We start from the raw sequence: 19427 nt of genomic DNA, 5'->3' as shown, positions 1-19427 counted from the left end.
GGTGAAGTGGTAGAGTTGCTGCCTTAAGGGCCTGTCCCACTTAGGCTATTTTTTAGGCGACTACAGGCGACCAGGCTATTGCCACATGGGTGTCACCTGTATGGTCGTGTGTAGTCTCCTCAGTCGCCCAAAGAGTCGTAGTGTCTTTCTGGTCGCCGTTGGATTTTCAACATTTTGAAAACTTTTCAGAGACAGTCGGCGTCAGTGGGTTTGACGCCAATGAGTGTAGCTTGACCTCTCCTGATGTAGGTGCTGTTGTAGTTGTCGCCAGGTTAATGTAAGTTGTCACCAGGTTAACGTAGGTTGTCGCCAGGTGACGTAAGTTGTCGCAGGTGCTGACTTTGTTTATTTTTGTTGTTGAAGTAATGATTCTATTTCAAATTTTATGTCGAAGGGGGGTCCAGTCGTCGGTTTTTCAGCGACCTGCTACGACTATGACAGTCGCCAGCAGTCGCCTAAAAATAGCCTAGGTTGGACAGGCCCTTTACAGCACCAGAGACCCATGCTCGATCTCGACCACAGGTGCTTGTCTCTACGTTCTCTCCGTGACCTGCATAGGTTTTCCACAGGTGCTCCGGTTTCCTCCCACATCCCAAAGATATACAGGCTTGCAGGTTCATTGGTTTGGTAAAATTGCAAATTGTCCCTAATGTGCATAAAATAATGTTAATGTGCAGGGGCCGCTGGTCAGTGCGGACCTGGAAGGCCGAAGAGCCTATTTCTACGCTGTATCTCTAAACTAAACAGCACAAGAACTGGGCTCTTCGGCCCACAATGTCTGCCGAACATGATGCCATCACATTACATACATAGAAACAGCATGGGCATCGGCCCTTCTGCCCACCAAATCCACGCTGACCATAAACCACACATTTACTCTAGCCCTACACTAATCTAAACTAACTTTAATCTCTCCATGGTGATATCAATTTTACCTCAGATTCCATCACTCACCTACCCACAAGGGGCAATTTACAGTGGCCAATTGACCTACAAGCCCACTTGTCTATGAAATGAGGAGGGAAATAGAAGAACCTTGGTGAAACCCACACGGTCACCAGAAGAATGCGCAAACTCCACACAGACAGCACCTGAGATTAGGGTTGAACCCAGGTCTCTGGCTCTCTGAAGCAGTGGCTCCACAAACTGTGCTTCTCTGCTGCCCTGTTGGTTGTGAAATTTATGTCAATGCATTGACCACTGGCATTAGAATGATTTCATTTAAAATAGGATTACTTAGCTTGGGTGTATACCTACCTTTCTGTCCTGGGCCTCCCCCATTGCCATAAATTAGTAAGATTAAACGAGAACTTACCAGTTTGAAGTTTGATCTTTATTTTATGAGGAGGAACGTTGAGGGAATACGTGAAGAACCCTGCCAGGACGCATGCGTGTCATTCTTCAAAGCAGCGGTGTGAAATCACAGATAACTGTAATGACTAAACATAGTAAGATTAGATAAGAGATACCAGTTCAGGATATGATCAAGGGTGGGAGCGGAGGGCACGTATTCCCTCAACGTTCCTCCTCATAAAATAAAGATCAAACTTCAAACTGGTAAGTTCTCGTTTAATCTTACTCTTTTACTTCGGAGTCACGTGAGTGACTACGTGAAGATTTTAAAGCTCTGTGATTTCATGCCGTGGAACGAGTCCATGCATCACATCTGCCTTGATTATGGGGAGAATAGAGTTAACATCATTAGACATCAATACAATATTGAAACCCAACGGTAAAAATATTAACACCAATTATTGCCCCTATTTATGGGGTAAATTATATTACAGAACATTATATTACAGAACATTAAACTTGTTTCTGCAAATGTTCCAGGTTCAATGACTGGTTTGTTATAAAGTCGTTGGAAAGTTTCCTCCGTTGACAATCCTGCTGTCTTGAGGATTTGGTCCATAGATACGTCCAACTTCATAGCTGCCAATGTAGCTGCAGCCCTGGTGGAGTGAGATTTAAAATGCTAGTGAGCACTCCAGCCTTTGTTAGGACCTGTTTTAGCCATCTAGTGATGGTCTGGTCTGTCACTGTTTTGAGTGGCTGTTAGTAGCTGATTAAAGTGACATTTCTTCCCTCTGATGATCTTAGTATTCTTCATATATGATAGTAAGTGTGTTACAATACAGAGATGACCATCTGTAGGGTAGGCCCTGAATTCTGTTTTTTTTGGGGGGGTTTTTACGCCTGCTGACCCCTGTCTGTTCTGTATGACTATTACATTGATGTGAAAAGTTAAATTTCCAGATGAAATAATCATGTTGTCCAACCTTATTTTCTGTAGTGACTGGACCCTTTGTGCTGTGACCAAGGCCATCAGCATGACTGTTTTCATAGTCAGTTTCTGTAGGGACAGAGCTGTAGCTGAAGACCAGTTTGTTAACATGGTCAGTACAATGCTCCCATCCCATATTTGGGAGTACCTGGTTCTTGGGGATTAATATTAAACTGCCCCTCATGAGTTAGGTCACCAGGGTGTGTCCCAACAGAATGCCGCTCTGTTCCTTGCGACAGGTATGTTGACAGAGCACTTTGGGCGCAGTTGATGGTACTATAACTGAGCCTCTCATTGTAATGGAGGCTTGCCAGGAATTCCAGAACAGACTGGATGTTCATAGATCTGTGGGTGATGATTATTATTTGTGACAGTACTCCCTTTCTTGATAACACCAAGTACTGATTTAGGTGGGCTCTCTGTGGCCCGCTGAAATAATACCGCATTTGGTTCGTCAGTCCCAGGTGTAGAAGAGGTGCTTTCCACTCTAAAATTAATAGGTTTATATATAATTGTGACATGGGTAACTCCCCTTGTAGCGGGGAAGAACCAGTAAGTTAGGTCTAGGATGGATGGTGATGTATGGTTCTAAAACCATGTTGATGTCACCAGGACCCATGGTTGAGTAGGCCAATCAGGTATTATCAAAATACGAGACTCGAAGTCTATAGTTTCTTCCTAAATACCCGACTGATGAGGCAGAGGGATGCATAAATGATCCCCCAAGCAGCCAAGATGCATCTGAACCACTGCCCCAGGTTCTGGTTCCCAAGACATAATTTGATAACTGGTAAGAGTATGGATGTGAATAGGTCGTTATCTGGTGTTCCATACCGTGCTGTTCCAGCAATACATATTTATCCAACATCCATACAGTGTTTCTAGTCTTAGCGTGACCTGTTGTCTGCCACTAAATTCAGTTCCCTGGTAAGTTGGTAGCTGATATCCAAATTCTATCTGGATACACTATTGCCAAATAGTGTTGGCCAGATAGTCATATGAGGTCGATACGTTCCTACCCATATGGTTGACATATGCTACCACGGTGGTGTAGTCAATATGTAGTGTAACATACTGGTGATATAACCCAGAACAATATGACTTAAAGCCAAGGCATGCACTACCCCCTTAAAGCCAAGGCATATATATGCCCAGCGTTAGTAATGATGCCTCCTGTACATTCCATCTCCCCCCCACAGCTGGAGATGGAATTAGTAGCATCCCAATCCAAGACCCATGAGACGGGTAACTGTTAATGTTTGGATTGGAACAATGCCTATGTTATGTCTCCACCATTTTAGTACCATAGTGGCCTCTGTTGGTAGCTTCATAGGTCTGTCAGAATGAACCCCCCATAAATTTAGAGTGATGCATGATTGCGCTCAGTAACTTGATTATGTAATGGTCCGATTTATGTGGCTGGAACACAGCCACTAATGCCAATCCTACTACCAGTCTGATGGATAGTTTAGTTTCCTGCAAGCCTCCATAAAGGCTGCAACCTTTTCTTTCGGCAAAGTCACTGACATGAGAACTGAATTAATGGTGAACCCCAGATAATCCATTTTTTGTTGAAGGTGTTAATTAGATGGATGATGATAAATCCCAGTTCTTCAAACAATTGTTTTGTGGCTGTTTTGCCAACAATAAATATGTCATCTAGATATGCCATTACCATGAGTTTTAGTTTTTGCAGTAACGCTAGGGCTGGTTTCAAATTTGTTGTGGATAACCTGGGCTGCTGTAAGTCCATAAGGTAGTGCCCTGTCTTGCCAGAGCTGACCCATCCAGTTAAATTTTAAATAACATCTGTGGTCACCTCTTATGGATACTGTATTGTAAGCACCTTTTAACATTGATGCTCGCCATGTAGTAGTCTTTGGAAGTCAATTGCTTTTCAGTAACAAAGGTTCCCATCTTGAATGAATATATTGTACAAAGGTATTTAAAGTAGTCAATCGATGATGATGCTGCCACCACCATATTCTTTAATTTTATAAGATATTGGACACGAATTCCCGTGATTCGTGTTGGGTTTGTTCAATTACTCCTTTTATATAGCCGCTGTAGTTCAGCATGTGCTTTGGATTTCCCTATGCCTGTGAGCACGAACATTCGGTTCGGTACATGCTGCATTGGAGGTTATGTTTTCTATAGTATAATCCTGGTCCCTGCATCCAAATAATATTGTTTCTCCCCCGACTTTCGTGCTTCTTTAATTCTAAAGGAACCAGACCCACCTATCACCACTGTTGTTGGGTTTGTGTTGAAAGGCTTGCGCATTTTCCAGGACGGTCGGTCTGGGCTATTTCCTAAAAGACCGATGTTGGGTGTTCCTGGTTTAGCGCTTGCTCCGGTTGCGCTGCCCGGCTGGGGCCCGTAGGGGTTCTGCTTTTATGAGCCCCAGTGATTTTGCCTCTTCATCAAGTTCTTTGACTCGTTTTGGTAAGTCCCCTCCAATATGGTTTGGAGGTTCCAGGTTTACAGAGGCCGGGAAATTTGGGGTCTAAAGCTGGTTGGATAGTACTTCCCCTGATGTTGTTCGACTCATATTGTGATTAGCAGAGTAAAGCCAGTGCATCTAGGTGGTCTAGGGTCATGTTTTGCTCCTTAATGTGCGGGCAAAAGCTGTAATCCCTGCCATTAGGATGTAGGACTTTCTGAATTGTTAAGTCCCTGGTTCTAATAGATGCCCCTACATGTTTCCAGATGCACTGGTTTACTCTGGGAACATTTAGCTACTTGCAGTTCCCTGGAGGTAAATGTCATGCCATGGTGTCTGATAGTGCCAGTGCCTGCAGTTGGTTAAATGACATATAGTCAATGCTTATCCCGATATTCGGCTCCGGGTCTTGGCCAGTTTAGCCTGATTGGATAAAATGGGACACCATGTCCAGCATGTTTTCTTTCACCCCAGGCATACTGGGGGTATGTTGATCCTTGCCTCCTTCAGGGTCAGACCAGGGTGGATCCTCCGTGCTCTCCCCTGATGCGGGAGAAACACTGTGCAGCCCCACAAGGGGTACTGCTGTGGGGCTTATTAGTTGCCCAATGTGGCTTTGCCACTTTGGAGTATTTTCACTCTGCAGCCCCACAAGGGGTACTGCTCCTGCAGCCGGTCCAAGCAGCTCCAATGCTATCGGGCACTGGCTGCTCCCGGCTGCTCTTTATCCTGCATGCTGCAGCCGCTACAACCGACCCCGGTGCTCACGGGCACTGGCAGCTCACAGCTGCTTAATTTCTCGTGCAGCCGCTCAAACCGACCCCCATGCTCACGGGCACTGGTCGCTCGCGGCTGCCTTGTTTGTCCTGCAGCCGCTCAAACCGACCCCCATGTGCACGGGCACTGGTCGCTCGCGGCTGCCTAGTTCCCCGCTCCCAGCCGCTCAAACCGGCTCCCGTGCGCATGGGCACTGGCCGCTCGCGGCTGCATAGTTCCCCGCTCCCAGCCGCTCAAACTGGCTCCCGTGCGCATGGGCACTGGCCGCTCGCGGCTGCTCCTAAAGCCGCTCAAACCAACCCCCGTGCACACGGGCACTAGGCCGCTCGCGGCTATTCTAGAGTCAAGTGCACACGGGCACTGGTCGCTCGTGGCTAGTCAGAGTCAACTCTCCGAGGCCGGCGCGGGAGCGAAGTCGGGAGCGAAAGTCGGGCACAGCTGTTCCCATTACGGGAGATTAGCGTGCCTTGGGCTGCTGCTGCCGGCTGCCCGCAACTCCGCGGTTCTCCCCCGCCAGCTTTCCCCGCAGCCTTCGTGGATCCGGTCCATGTCTCCACCTAAAAGGTAAGTGGAAGGAACGCAGAGTCTCTTACCTGCTGTTCCCAACTTTCGAATTCTGGAACGCAGATTCTTCTTCCCTGCTGTTCCCGGCTTTCAAATTTTGCTGCTAGCTGTGACTCGTTGCAATGCGTGTAGCGATATGACATGCATGCGTCCTGACGGGGTTCTTCACGTAGTCACTCACGTGACTCCGAAGTAAAATAGGCCATGCACTAACTGGAGGAGAAGTACCTCATATTCTGCTTGGGTAGATTACAACCCCTGTATGAATATTGAATTCTCCGAGTTTAGTTACCCACCAATCCCCCCCCCCCCCCCCCACCTCACCACCACCTCTTCCCCCCTCCCTTCATTCCCCTGTCCCCCATCCCCTGTGCCCCACCTGCACCCGTACATATTTATCTTTTCACCCTCCCCTTCCACCTACATTCCTTTCCCTAGTTTCACAGTTCACAATTCTTCAATCCTTTTGTCTAACACCTTCTGTCTATTCAGTTCTGGCCTTTCCCCTACTATCTGCCTATTAAATCCTCCCCTCAATTGTATCCGCCTATTACTTGTCAGCCCCCGCCTCTCTTCCAGCTTTCTTCCTCCACCCCCCCACAACAATCAATCTGAAGAAGGGTCGCAAACCAACTCTTCACCTGTCCATGTTCTTCAGAGATGTGGCCTGACCTGCTGAGTCACTCCAGCACTTTGTGTCTTTTCTTTGGCTGATAACACAATGATTGATGACACTCTCTCACTTAGTGTTTCTCTGCTCCTTTGGCTATTTTGATTTTACAAAATTGATCCAAAAGCTAAAAATAGATCGATACAACTGGAGCATGTTTGCTTTAATTTGGCTTTCTCTTGACTCAATCTCTGATGTCCATCGTCTGAGATTTACTCTCTGCATATTAAGTTTTCAGCACCACATCCTGCTGAAGGATATTGATGGCTTGGCTCAATGAATACAGGGATTTGGCTGACCTCTGTCTGTTGATCTTGTCCTTACAAATACTGCAAAATAAGTTTATGAATGGGAAGGGTTTTGAAGTTAAGGGCCAAACGCAGGCAGATGGAACTAGTGTAAATAGGGAATTTTGGTCGGCATGGGCAAGTTGTGCCGAAGGACCTGTTTCTGTTTCTGCAACAAGTAACAAGGAGGGTCGAAGAGGGCAGTGCACTTGATGTAGTTTATCTAGATTTATCTAGATTTTGACAAAGTCCCACAAGGCAAGCTGGGCAGAAAAGTAAAATCCCATTCGATTCAAGGCCGAGTGGTGACTTGGATGCAAAATTGGTACTTGATCTGTTCTGGAAACAAAAGAGACTGCAGATGCTGAAATCCTGCTGCAGATCAAAATGCTGGAGGAACTCAATGGGTCAGGCAGCCCCTGCAGTAAGAAATGGACAGGTGACATTCTGGGTCAGGATCCTACCTCGAGATTGGAGCAGACGAGATAAAGCTGGTATAATGTAGTGAGGGAAAGGAATGGGGGAAGAACTGGCAGTGACAGGCGAATCAAAGTTAGGTGGAGTTGATCAGCAGAGAAGTCAGGAGGGAGTGAGTGAAAAAAGGCACAGTGCTCGTAGGGGTGTATGTTCACAGATCCCATTAAAGGGTCAATAAGGATAAAGGATGCTTTGCTTTATTGGGCCAAGGCTGTTGGTAACGTAAAACCTGGGAGCTTTTACTAGGACTGCATACAACAGTTTTGGAGCGCTTGAAATATTGCATACAATTCTGGTGATCATATTACAGGAAAGATGTGATCACACTGGCAAGATGCTGAGAACATTTACAAGATCGTTTCCAGCAATAGGAAATTGTAGCTAATAGGAAGGATATGCTGGGAATGTTTTCTTTGGAATAGAGGGGAAGGAGGGGGAGGGGTGAGGGGGATAATTATACACACAGGTATGAGGGATCAGGAGAGCATGAAAAGAGACACAAAATGCTGGAGTAAATCAGCGGGACAGGCAGCATTTCTGGAGAGAAGCAATGGGCGACGTTTCGAGACCCTTCTTCAGACTGATGTCAGGGGACGGGGCGGGACAAAGGTAGAATGTAGGCAGAGACAGTAAGTCTAGTGGGAGAACTGAGAAGGTGGAGGGGATGGAGAGAGAAAGCAAAGCTATCTGAAGTTAGGGAAGTCAATGTTCATACCGCTGCGGTGTAAACTACCCAAGCAAAATATGATGTGCTGTTCCTCCAATTTGCGGTGGGCTTCACTATGAAAATGGAGTAGGCCCAGGGCAGAAAGGTCAGATTGGGAATGGGAGGGGGAGTTGAAGTGCTGAGCCACTGGGAGATCAAGTAGGTTAAGACGGACTGTGCAGAGGTGTTCAACAAAACAATTGCCGAACCTGCGTTTGGTCTCGTTGATGTAGAGAAGTTGATACCTTCAATTTTAACCAGCATCTTCAGTTCTTTCTTACACATGAAAAGAGAAAGATCTGTTTCCTATTGTAAAGAGGTCATAAGACAATGGGCATAAATTGAAAGTGATTGATAGATAGGTGGATGGGGAAGGGGAGGGTGTGGGCGGGCAGGAGGGAGAGTAGTACATGAGGAAAATCTCTTACACTCAGGTGGGCAAGGAGTTCTGTTGCGCTGAAGCAAAGTAAGAATTTCATTGTCCTCTCAATGAAACACATGACAATAAACTCACTTGAACTTGAACTTGAGTCTGGAACTTGATTAGTACAGGTGTCAGGGGTTACATGGAGAAGGCAGGTGAATAGGGTTGAGAGGGAAAGATAGATCAGCCATGATTGATTGGCAGAGCAGACTTGATGGATTCGTATGACCAAATTCTGCTCCTAGAACATATGAACTTGTAAAGGGTGACAGAGGCAGAAACCCTCATAGAAACATAGAAATTAGGTGCAGGAGTAGGCCATTCGGCCCTTCGAGCCTGCACCGCCATTCAATATTATCATGGCTGATCATCCAACTCAGTATCCCGTACCTGCCTTCTCTCCATACCCCCTGCTCCCTTTAGCCACAAGGGCCACATCTAACTCCCTCTTAAATATAGCCAATGAACTGGCCTCAACTACCCTCTGTGGCAGAGAGTTCCAGAGATTCACCACTCTGTGTGAAAAAAGTTTTTCTCATCTCGGTTTTAAAGGATTTCCCCCTTATCCTTAAGCTGTGAACCCTTGTCCTGGACTTCCCCAACATCGGGAACAATCTTCCTGCATCTAGCCTGTCCAACCCCTTGAGAATTTTGTAAGTTTCTATAAGATCCCCTCTCAATCTCCTAAATTCTAGAGAGTATAAACCAAGGCTATCTAGTCTTTCTTCATAAGACAGTCCTGACATCCCAGGAATCAGTCTGGTGAACCTTTTCTGCACTCCCTCAATGGCAATAATGTCCTTCCTCAGATTTGGAGACCAAAACTGTACGCAATACTCCAGGTGTGGTCTCACCAAGACCCTGTACAACTGCAGTAGAACCTCCCTGCTCCTATACTTAAATCCTTTTGCTATGAAAGCTAACATACCATTCGCTTTCTTCACTGCCTGCTGCACCTGCATGCCTACTTTCAATGACTGATGTACCATGACACCCAGGTCTCGCTGCATCTCCCCTTTTCCGAATCGGCCACCATTTAGATAATAGTCTGCTTTCCTGTTTTTGCCACCAAAATGGATAACCTCACATTTATCCACATTATACTGTATCTGCCAAATGTTTGCCCACTCACCCAGCCTATCCAAGTCACCTCATTATATTTAAAGGTACCTTGAAATATATACGGAGGGCCTTTGCTTGTTGAACCCGTTTGGATAGAGACCTAGGACTGGATAAATTATATTTTAACTACTACAGTCGTGATGAACTGAATGGTCTCCTCATGTGTCACAAATTATTCTATAATTCTATGAGTGTTATGAATTTTGGTTATTACTACTGACAAATATTAAAAGAACACCAGAAATGCTGAGGCATTGCCATTAATATCTCATGTAAGTTAGGTAACCTAGATGAAAATTTTATGCCTAAATTCCCACAGTACAGTTTTGCACCTGTGCAAACAGAGATCGTCACAATTTTCTCCACTGTGATGAATATCCATTGTGCACAAAGAATGGGCAATCTGCTCCATCTGCTTAATCCATTCGCACATAAAATACACGGGGAAAAGGTATTTGGTCGATCGTTATTGTTCCTGCCACTTGGCTCCGCGAGAACCCATGAACAGGTGTGACGTGAACTTTGCCAGAACATAAATAGAAAGTGGTTATATTAACACTTAGCCTGTCAAACAACTGACCATCTGTGCAGTTGATGGACCATTTTAGACTTAATAAAATGAGAAATAAAAGGCAAATAGGACATATGCACTCTGGCCAGTCTGATGGTGTAGCATGCACATCAGCACACTAAGTCCACACCAAACTGGATTAGAGGGTAGACACAAAAAGCTGGAGCAACTCAGGCAGCATCTTTGGAGAGACGGAATGGGTGACTAGTTCGGGTCAGACTAGTTAGACTGGTTAGGGAGTTTCAGCCACTCGGAGAGGTTGAATAAACTTGGATTGTTTCCTTCCTTCTAACCTTTAGACTTTACTTCACTGTGGACTTTAGAGGCACAGCGTGGTATCAAGCCCTCCGGCCCACCTAGTACATGCCGAACAATGATCACCCCGTACACTAGCAACAGTGCCACACATTAAGAACAATTTACTATTTACCAAAGTAAATTAACCTACAAACATGTAGGTCTTTGGTGTGTGTGAAGAAACCGGAGCTCCCGGAGAAAACCCACATGGTCACAAGGAGAACGTACAAACTCCATTCAGAGAGCACACATAGTCAGGAACATATCTGGATCTCTGGTGCTATAAGGCTAGGACTTTATTCTGTGGAGCACAGGAGGATGAGGGGTGGCCTTATAGAAGTTTATAAGACCCGGAGATGCATAGATAGAATAAATGCAGACTGTTCTACCCTAGTAGGGGAATCAAGAACCAGAGGACATAAGTTTAAGGTAAGGGGGGGGAATTTAATAGGAACCTGAGGTGCAACCTTTTTACAAAAACTGTGGTAGGAATGTGAAACAAGCTGCCAGAGTAGGTAGTTGAAGTGGGGACTATCACAACATTTTGACAGGTACGTGGATAGCATAGGTTAAAAGGGATATGGGCCAAACGCAGGCAAGTGGGACTAGTGTACATGGGCAGGCTGCTCGGCCTGGGCAAGTTGGACTGGAGGGCCTGTGTCTGTGTTTTATGACTCTATGTACAACAGGAATATCAGGCCGGTTCTGATAATGACAGAAAGATGGAACTAGATTGCAAATTGAGAATTTGATATTGAGTGTGGAAGGCTGCAAGATGCGCAGATGGAAAACGTGTTTTTTTCTCAATTTGCAACAGTGAATGTGCTCACAGACAGATAGATTCACAGAGTCATAGAGTTATCGAGTCATCGAGTCCCGGCTACACTAATCCCACCTGCCCGTGTTTGGTCCATATCCCTCCAAACCTGTCCAATCCATGTACCTGTCTAACCATTTCTTAAACGTTGGGATAGTCCCAGCCTCAACTACCTCATCTGGCAGCTTGTTCCATACACCCACCATCCTTTGTGTGAAAAGGTTACCCCTCAGATTCCTATTAAATCTTTTCCCCTTCACCTTAAACCTATGTCCACTGGTCCTCGATTAACTTATTCTGGGCAAGAGACTTTGTGCATCTATCCAATCTATTCCTTTTATGATTATATACACCTCAATAAGGTCACCCCTCATCTTTCTGCTCACCAAGGATTAGAGTCCCAGCCTACTCAACCTCTCCCTATAGCTCAGACACTCTAGCCCAGGCAATATCCTTGTAAATCTGCGGGTGAGGCAGCATTGCTGGAGTGAAGGAATGGGTGACGTTTTGGATTGAGACCCTACTTCAGACTGAAGAAGGGTCTCGACCTAAAACGTCCGCCTTTCCTTCTCTCCAGAGATGCTACCTCACCTGCTGAGTTACTCCAGCATTTTGTGTCTACCTTCGATTTAAACTAGCATCTGCAGTTCTTTCCTACACATCCTTCTAAATCTTCTCTGTACCCTTTCCAGCTTGACAACATATTTTTTATAACATGGTGCCCAGAACTGAAAACAATACTCTAAATGCGGCCTCACCAACAATTTATACAACTGCAACGTGACCTCCCAACTTCTATACTGAGGAAGGACATTATTGAGGATCTGAGGAAGGACATTATTGCCATAGAGGGAGTGCAGAGACGGTTCACCAGACTGATTCCTGGGATGTCAGGACTGTCTTATGAAGAAAGACTGGATAGACTTGGTTTATACTCTCTAGAATTTAGGAGATTGAGAGGGGATCTTATAGAAACTTACAAAATTCTTAAGGGGTTGGACAGGCTAGATGCAGGAAGATTGTTCCCGATGTTAGGGAAGTCCAGGACAAGGGGTCACAGCTTAAGGATAAGGGGGAAAATCCTTTAAAACCGAGATGAGAAGAACGGTTTTCACACAGAGAGTGGTGAATCTCTGGAACTCTCTGCCACAGAGGGTAGTTGAGGCCAGTTCATTGGCTATATTTAAGAGGGAGTTAGATGTGGCCCTTGTGGCTAAGGGGATCAGGGGGTATGGAGAGAAGGCAGGTACGGGATACTGAGTTGGATGATCAGCCATGATCATATTGAATGGCGGTGCAGGCTCGAAGGGCCGAATGGCCTACTCCTGCACCTAATTTCTATGTTTCTATGTTTCTATACTCATAGAACAGATAGGACTGAGTGGGATAGAGAATTGAAGTGACAAGAAACAGGAAGCCAAGAGTTGCTGTTTACTTTATATACAGCGTGGAAACATGACCTTCAGCCCACCAAGTCTATGCCGACCAGTGATTATCCAGTGCTATCCTACACACTAGGGCCATTTTAACAACTTACCAAAGCCAATTAACCTGCAAAGCTGTATATCTTTGGAGTGTGGGAGGAAACCAGAGCACCCAGAGAAAACCCACGTGGTCGCAGGGATAAAGTACAAACTCCGTACAGACAGCACCCACAGTCATGAACGAACCCGGGTCTCTGGCGCTGTGAGGCAGAAACTCTACCGCTGCACCACTGTGCCGCACTGCACACTCCTGCTGACTTATGTTCCTGCAAAATGTTCATTCAATCTGCATTTGATTTCTCCAGTGTAAGAGCATTACACCTCTAAAGTGGTTCAATGAGCTACTTGGGTCAAGAGCAATGAGGAATAACACCAGTGTTTCCACAGTGCTTATAATCTGTTTAATCATGTATATATCTGAAATACTTAGATAAATTAACTGTAACACATATGAAGTCATATTTTGCATGCAAAGTACTCAAAGCATGCAAATATATATCCTTCGTTAGATGGGAATGGAGCAAGCAAGCAGTTAAAATGCAGCATTTCCAAATCCCACGGTGCTGCAGCCAATGTTATTGCAATTTGTTTTGTGTGCAGATGAGGTACAAGCCAGACTCAGGTGCAAGACTTGTATTTAAATGTTAATTGACATTTATTGAAGCCAGGACACATCGTAAATTGCACACCAATAATCTCTCACCTAATTTGTGGCTTCCGGATACACTTAATGCAAGTAAATTCCCACAGTACAATTTACATCTGCACAAATGCAGATAATCACAATTCGCTCCTTTGCAATGATTTACCCATTCACAAGCTGGAAGTGCCTATGTGCACAGAGAATGGGAGGCAATCGTGCCTGACTACGAGGGGTGGTTATTCATCACTGAGAGATTGGGCAATCTGCCCTGTCTGTTTAAGCCATATGCTCATAAAAGTACGTGAAAAGGAGCTTGATGATGATTATCTCCAACACTCTGCATTGGAGAAAACCGTACACGGGCAAAATGTGTAAGAAGAAAGTGCAGATGCTGGTTTAAATCAAAGATAGACACAAAAAGCTGGAGTAACTCAGCGGGTCAGGCAGCATCTGACATGATAGTGAGCAACACAGGGGCCCCACAGGGAATGGTCCTCGCTCCCTTCTTGTTCACCATCTACACCTCGGACTTCAAATATAACTCGGGCTTCTGCCACCTGCATAAGTTTTCTGTCGACTCTACAATTGTGAGCTGCATCAGTGAGGGAAGCTGAATACAGAGGTGTAGTCAACTATCTTGTTGTGTGGTGTGGGCTGAATCACCTGTCCCTTGTCTTCATCAAGGGTGTGGATGTGCAGTTTTTCAAGGAGTACAAGTACCTTGGAGTTTGCCTGGACAGTAAACTGGACTGGTCCAGGAATGTTGAGGCCCTATACCAGAGCCGGCTGTACTTTTTGAGAGGGCTCCGCTCCTTCAATGTCTGCAGTAAGATGCTGCAGATGTTCTACCAAACGGTGGTAGCCAGGGCCATCTTCTTTGCTTACCTTCAGCAACAGACTGGTTCCACCAAGATGCAGGACAGAATGCCACGGGAGATCAAACTGTACAACTATTTCCCCCTACTGTCGGTGGGTAGACTGACTCCCCTCATGTTCAGCATGAAATGGTTAAATTAAACAGCAAGAGCGTTTCAAAACAACTTGGTGTGAGTGGAATAAGTATAAATTGCTGACAAATTAATGTAGTTCAGCAGCTGGCAGGAGGGACAAAGAGGCACCAGTACTAAATCGTACATTTCTCTCGACAAGTGATGCACCACGTCCTATCCCTACACTACAACTCCACCCCCTTCCCCACTGAGACCTTCCAAAATCCCTTTCCCATGATTAGAAGCTTATGGATCTATTCTACAGTACATCTTCCTTGATCGCCATTCTCTTGGTCCTGTTTTCACACCTAACACATCCTTATCTATAAATATCCTTATCAATACACTTCCTTATCTATGTACCGCTCACTCCCCTGATATCAGTCCGAAGAAGGGTTTCGACCTGAAACATCACACATTCATTTTCTCCAGAGATGCTGCCTGACCCATTGAGTTACCACAGCATTTAGTGTCTATCTTCGATATTCAAAGGCCTATTGATCATCCTCCACTGGCAAGTGTCCCTCTGACAAATTAAATTAAACACGAGGATTAAATCTCCTAATACTTATGCCAGTGATTGTGCTTTCCTCTCACCTTCACCTCTTAGTTTAGTTTTTAGTTTAGTTCGGAGATCCTGCGCGGAAGCAGGCCCTTCGGCTCACTGAGTCCGCGCCGCCCAGCGCTCCCCATATACCAACGCTATCCTACACATACTAGGGACAATTTACAATGATACCAAACCAATTAATATACAAACCTGCACGTCTTTGGAGTGTGGGAGGAATCCTGACCACCCACAAAGTCACAGGGAACGTACAAACCTCGTACAGACAGCACCCGTAGTCAGGGTGATGACTGGTCTGGGTCTCTGGCGCTGGAAGGCAGCAACTCTACCACTGTGCCACCGTACCCGCCTCTCTTGGCATATTCAGAGTTAAAATTGACTTCAGAATTATTTTTCAGGGGACATAAAAAAGGTGCTATCTCACATAATTTGGTAACACCATTAAAAGGACCTCCCCAAAACCACTAGTCTAGCTTGAAGATGATGTGGTTTTCTGTTGCAGAAAAGTTTACTGAAATATCCAGTGCAATTAAACTGCAAGCCAAAGACTAATTTGTTCCACATGCAGTGACTGCGCCTGTCCCCATGACGACAAATTGGCTACTTTTTTTGGATTTATGTTACTTCCAGCATCTGCCGTGAAGTAACTCACCAAATGTAGAAATCCGGTCAGCGCAATTGTGTTAATCCCAAGTTGGAAGTTTTGCTATTTCCTTCCACAGGAACCACAGCACAGTCTGTGTGGGGTAAATGTTTATCTGGATGATTTCAGGCAATCTACATTTGAACTGCACAGGATGTATCAATAGAAATACCTTTAATGATTCCATGACTTTCATTTTCCTAGGTCACTGACCTTTCTCTTGAGATCATCTCTGCAAAAGGAAGTGTTTTAGCTTAGTTTAGTTTAGAGATACAGCATGGAAACATGCCCTTCTGCCCGTCGAATCTGTGCCGTCCAGCGATCCTCCTACAGTAACACTATCCTACACTCTGGGGACAATTTACAATTTTACTAAAGCCAATTAACCTACAAACCTGTACGTCTTTGGAGTGTGGGAGGAAACCGGAGATCCCGGAGAAAAACCATGCAGGTCATGGGGAGAATGTACAAACTCCGTATAGACAGCGCCCGTAGTCAGGATTGAACCCGGGTCTATGGCACTGTAAGGGAGCAACTCTACCGCTGCGCCACCAGTCTTCCTGATCTGAGGCAAGGAGGCTGGTGTCAGATACTATTCTTCATCAAATCAAATAAAACTGCACAGGAAGAGCACTTTTGAGCAGTGTAAGATACAAGTGCATCGTTTTTGATTCAGCAACGGTATAAATCTTACTAGCCGGACTTATGGGTTAATTAGTGACTTCAGTGAGTCATCACTGCACTGTTGTGCCGAGACATAATGATTGATGATGCTGCTGCAGCTGCCACTTTAATCTGTCACTGGACTCTGTGGATTCAGGGTCACTTTGATGGGGAATTGTCATTTGCCAACAACACCAGAACAGACCTTGTATATAATTAGAGACTCAAATTGAGTCGGGACATTGAGTATAAAAGTCAGGATGTCCAGATGTGGCTTTATAGGACTTTGGTGAGGCCGCATTTAAGAATACGGGCGGCATGGTGGCGTTAGGGTAGAGTTGCTGCCTTACTGTGCCAGAGAGCCGGATTTGATCCTGACTACTGGTGCTTGTCTGTATGGAGTTTGTTTGTTCAAGGGCCCATTTCCATGCTGTATCTCTAAACAAAACCAAAATATTACATACAGCTCTGGTCTCTCCAATTAAAGGAAGGACGTGGAGGCTTTAAAAAGGGTGCAGAGATGGTTTACCAGAATGATGCCTGGATTAAAGGATATTGGTCACAGGGAGAGGTTGGACAGACTTGAATTGTTATCTATGGAACCTAGGGGTTGATGGGAGACTTGATAGAAATTTATAAAATTATGAGAGGAATTGAAAGGGTAGACAGGCAGAATATTTTATTTCCAGGATGGAAACATCAAATAATAGAGGGCATAGCTTTTGGTGAGAGGGGGAATGTTGAAAGGAGATGTGGGGGGCAAATGTTTTACACCAAGGGTGGTGAGTGCCTGGTATGTGCTGCTGATGGTTGATGTTGATGGTTGCATGATTCCTTGAAGGTCGTGTCGCAGGTATATCAGGTGGTCAAAAAGTATTTTGGCACTTTGGTCTTCATCAGTCAGAGTATTGAGTATATAAATTGGGAGGTCATGTTACAGTTGTATAAGACTTTGGTGAGACCGCATTGAGAATAGTGTGTTCAGTTCTGGGCACCATGTTATAGGAAAGATGTCAAACTGAAAAGAGTACAGAGATCCCATCCTGGATCAGTCCAATCAGGGTTGTGTCATCCGCAAACTTGAGAAGCTTGACAGAGGTGTTTGTGGAGGTACAGTCATTGGTGTGGCGAGAGTAGAGGAGAGGGGAGAGTACGCATTTTGTCCTTGAGACTTTGAAAGGCGCCCATAAATAAATTTATTATATCTTGCGGTGCTCCTATGCTGAGCGTTTGCGGGTCCGAGATATGCTTTCCCGCCTCACATGCTGCTTCCTGTCTGTCAGAAAGCTGGTGATCCACCGACAGCAGGGTTCAGGCACAGTCAACTCAGAATGTTTGGAGCGTAGTAGCTCTGGCACAATGGTGTTAAATGCAGAGCTAAAATCAATAAAACAAAATCCTCGCATAGGTTCCCTGGCGGTCTAGCTGCTGGAGGATGAAGTGCAGGCCCAGATTGATTGCATCATCCACAGATCTATTGGCCCAATATGCAAAATGCAGAGGGTCCAGCAGAGGGATTGTGATATTTTCCAGCTTGGCCAGCACAAGCCTTTCAACGGTCTTCATGACTAGAGGTCCGTGCGACATGCCTGTAGTCATTAAGAACAGTAACCCTTCCCTTTCTGGGTACAAGGACAATAGTGGAGACTTTGAAGCAGGAAGGGACTGGTTATAAATGAGTAATTGGGTGTGAAGTGGTGATTGCAGTGGGATGGGTGTAGAAGGGCCCAGTCTTTGCAGACTGAGGTCAGGCTGTGAGTGGGTGTGAAGTGTTGGGTGTGGTGGGAAGGGGTCCACTCTTTTCATACTGGAGTCTTGCCTTAAGTAGGTGTGAAGTGGTGAATGGGAAGGAGAGGGTGCAGGGTCCATTCTTTGCAGACTGGGGTCTGGCTGTGTTTATTGGGGAGGGGATTTCAGGGTTACGTTTCTGATTTTCAAACCTGCAGTAAAACTAATTCAGGTCGTTCGTCAGCTGACGATTGTCCAAAGAGCGGGGGGCTTTCCTCTTATAGCTGGTGATTTCTTGCATGCCCTTCCAAACTGAAGAAGAGTCATTAGCTGAGAACTTGCTACTCAACTTCTCAGAGTACCTTTCCTTGGCAGCTCCGATTCCACTTCTCAACTCTTTATCAATTAGGCTATATTTTAACTCTTTAACGATTAGGCTATCGGCTTGACGCATATTTGCTCCAACTACCCCCCCCCATTTTCGAAATTGAAATGTTACATCTGTATATAATGATCCCATTAAAATGTGTATTATGTTTATGTCACAAGCTATGGAATTCATATTTTTCAGTATTGTTATCACGGAAAAGAAAGCAGTACCAATTGTTTGATATTGTTTAATATTATTTATATGGAGGAGAAAATATAATAGTTCTAAAACCTACCTTAATTTTGCAATCTCACTAAAGATAATCCCCCTTTCCCTCTCCCCTCCCTTCACCTCTCTTTCTCGCCCCCTCCGCCCTCTCACATCTTCCCCTCTTTCTTGCGGGGGGGGGTGAAGATGAAGGTGGCGTGGGCCCAGCAGGCGGGGGGAATGAAGGGGCGGAGGGGGGGCACAGCGGGGGTCAGTGGGGGCGGCGCGGGGCCCAGTGGGGTTGGCGTGGGCCAGCAGGGGTGGCATGAGCCCAGCAATGGTGGCATGATCCCAGCAGGGGTGGCGTGGGCCCAGCGAGGTCAGCGGGGGTGGGCGTGGGCCCAGCGGGGGTGGCATGAGCCCAGCAATGGTGGCATGATCCCAGCAGGGGTGGCGTGGGCCCAGCGAGGTCAGCGGGGGTGGCGTGGGCCCAGCGGGGGTGGCATGAGCCCAGCAATGGTGGCATGATCCCAGCAGGGGTGGCGTGGGCCCAGCGAGGTCAGCGGGGGTGGCGTGGGCCCAGCGGGGGTCAGCGGGGGTGGTGTGGGGGGAAGATGGCTTGGGCCCCGGCAGCGGGGGGAGGCGAGGGGAGCGGGCTCCGCTGCAGCGGCGTCTGGTGTTGGGGTTACAGCC

Source organism: Leucoraja erinacea, chromosome 7, assembly GCF_028641065.1.
Source record: "Leucoraja erinacea ecotype New England chromosome 7, Leri_hhj_1, whole genome shotgun sequence".
Classification (NCBI taxonomy): Eukaryota; Metazoa; Chordata; class Chondrichthyes; order Rajiformes; family Rajidae; genus Leucoraja; species Leucoraja erinaceus.
Note: the sequence above shows the minus strand (reverse complement) of the source record.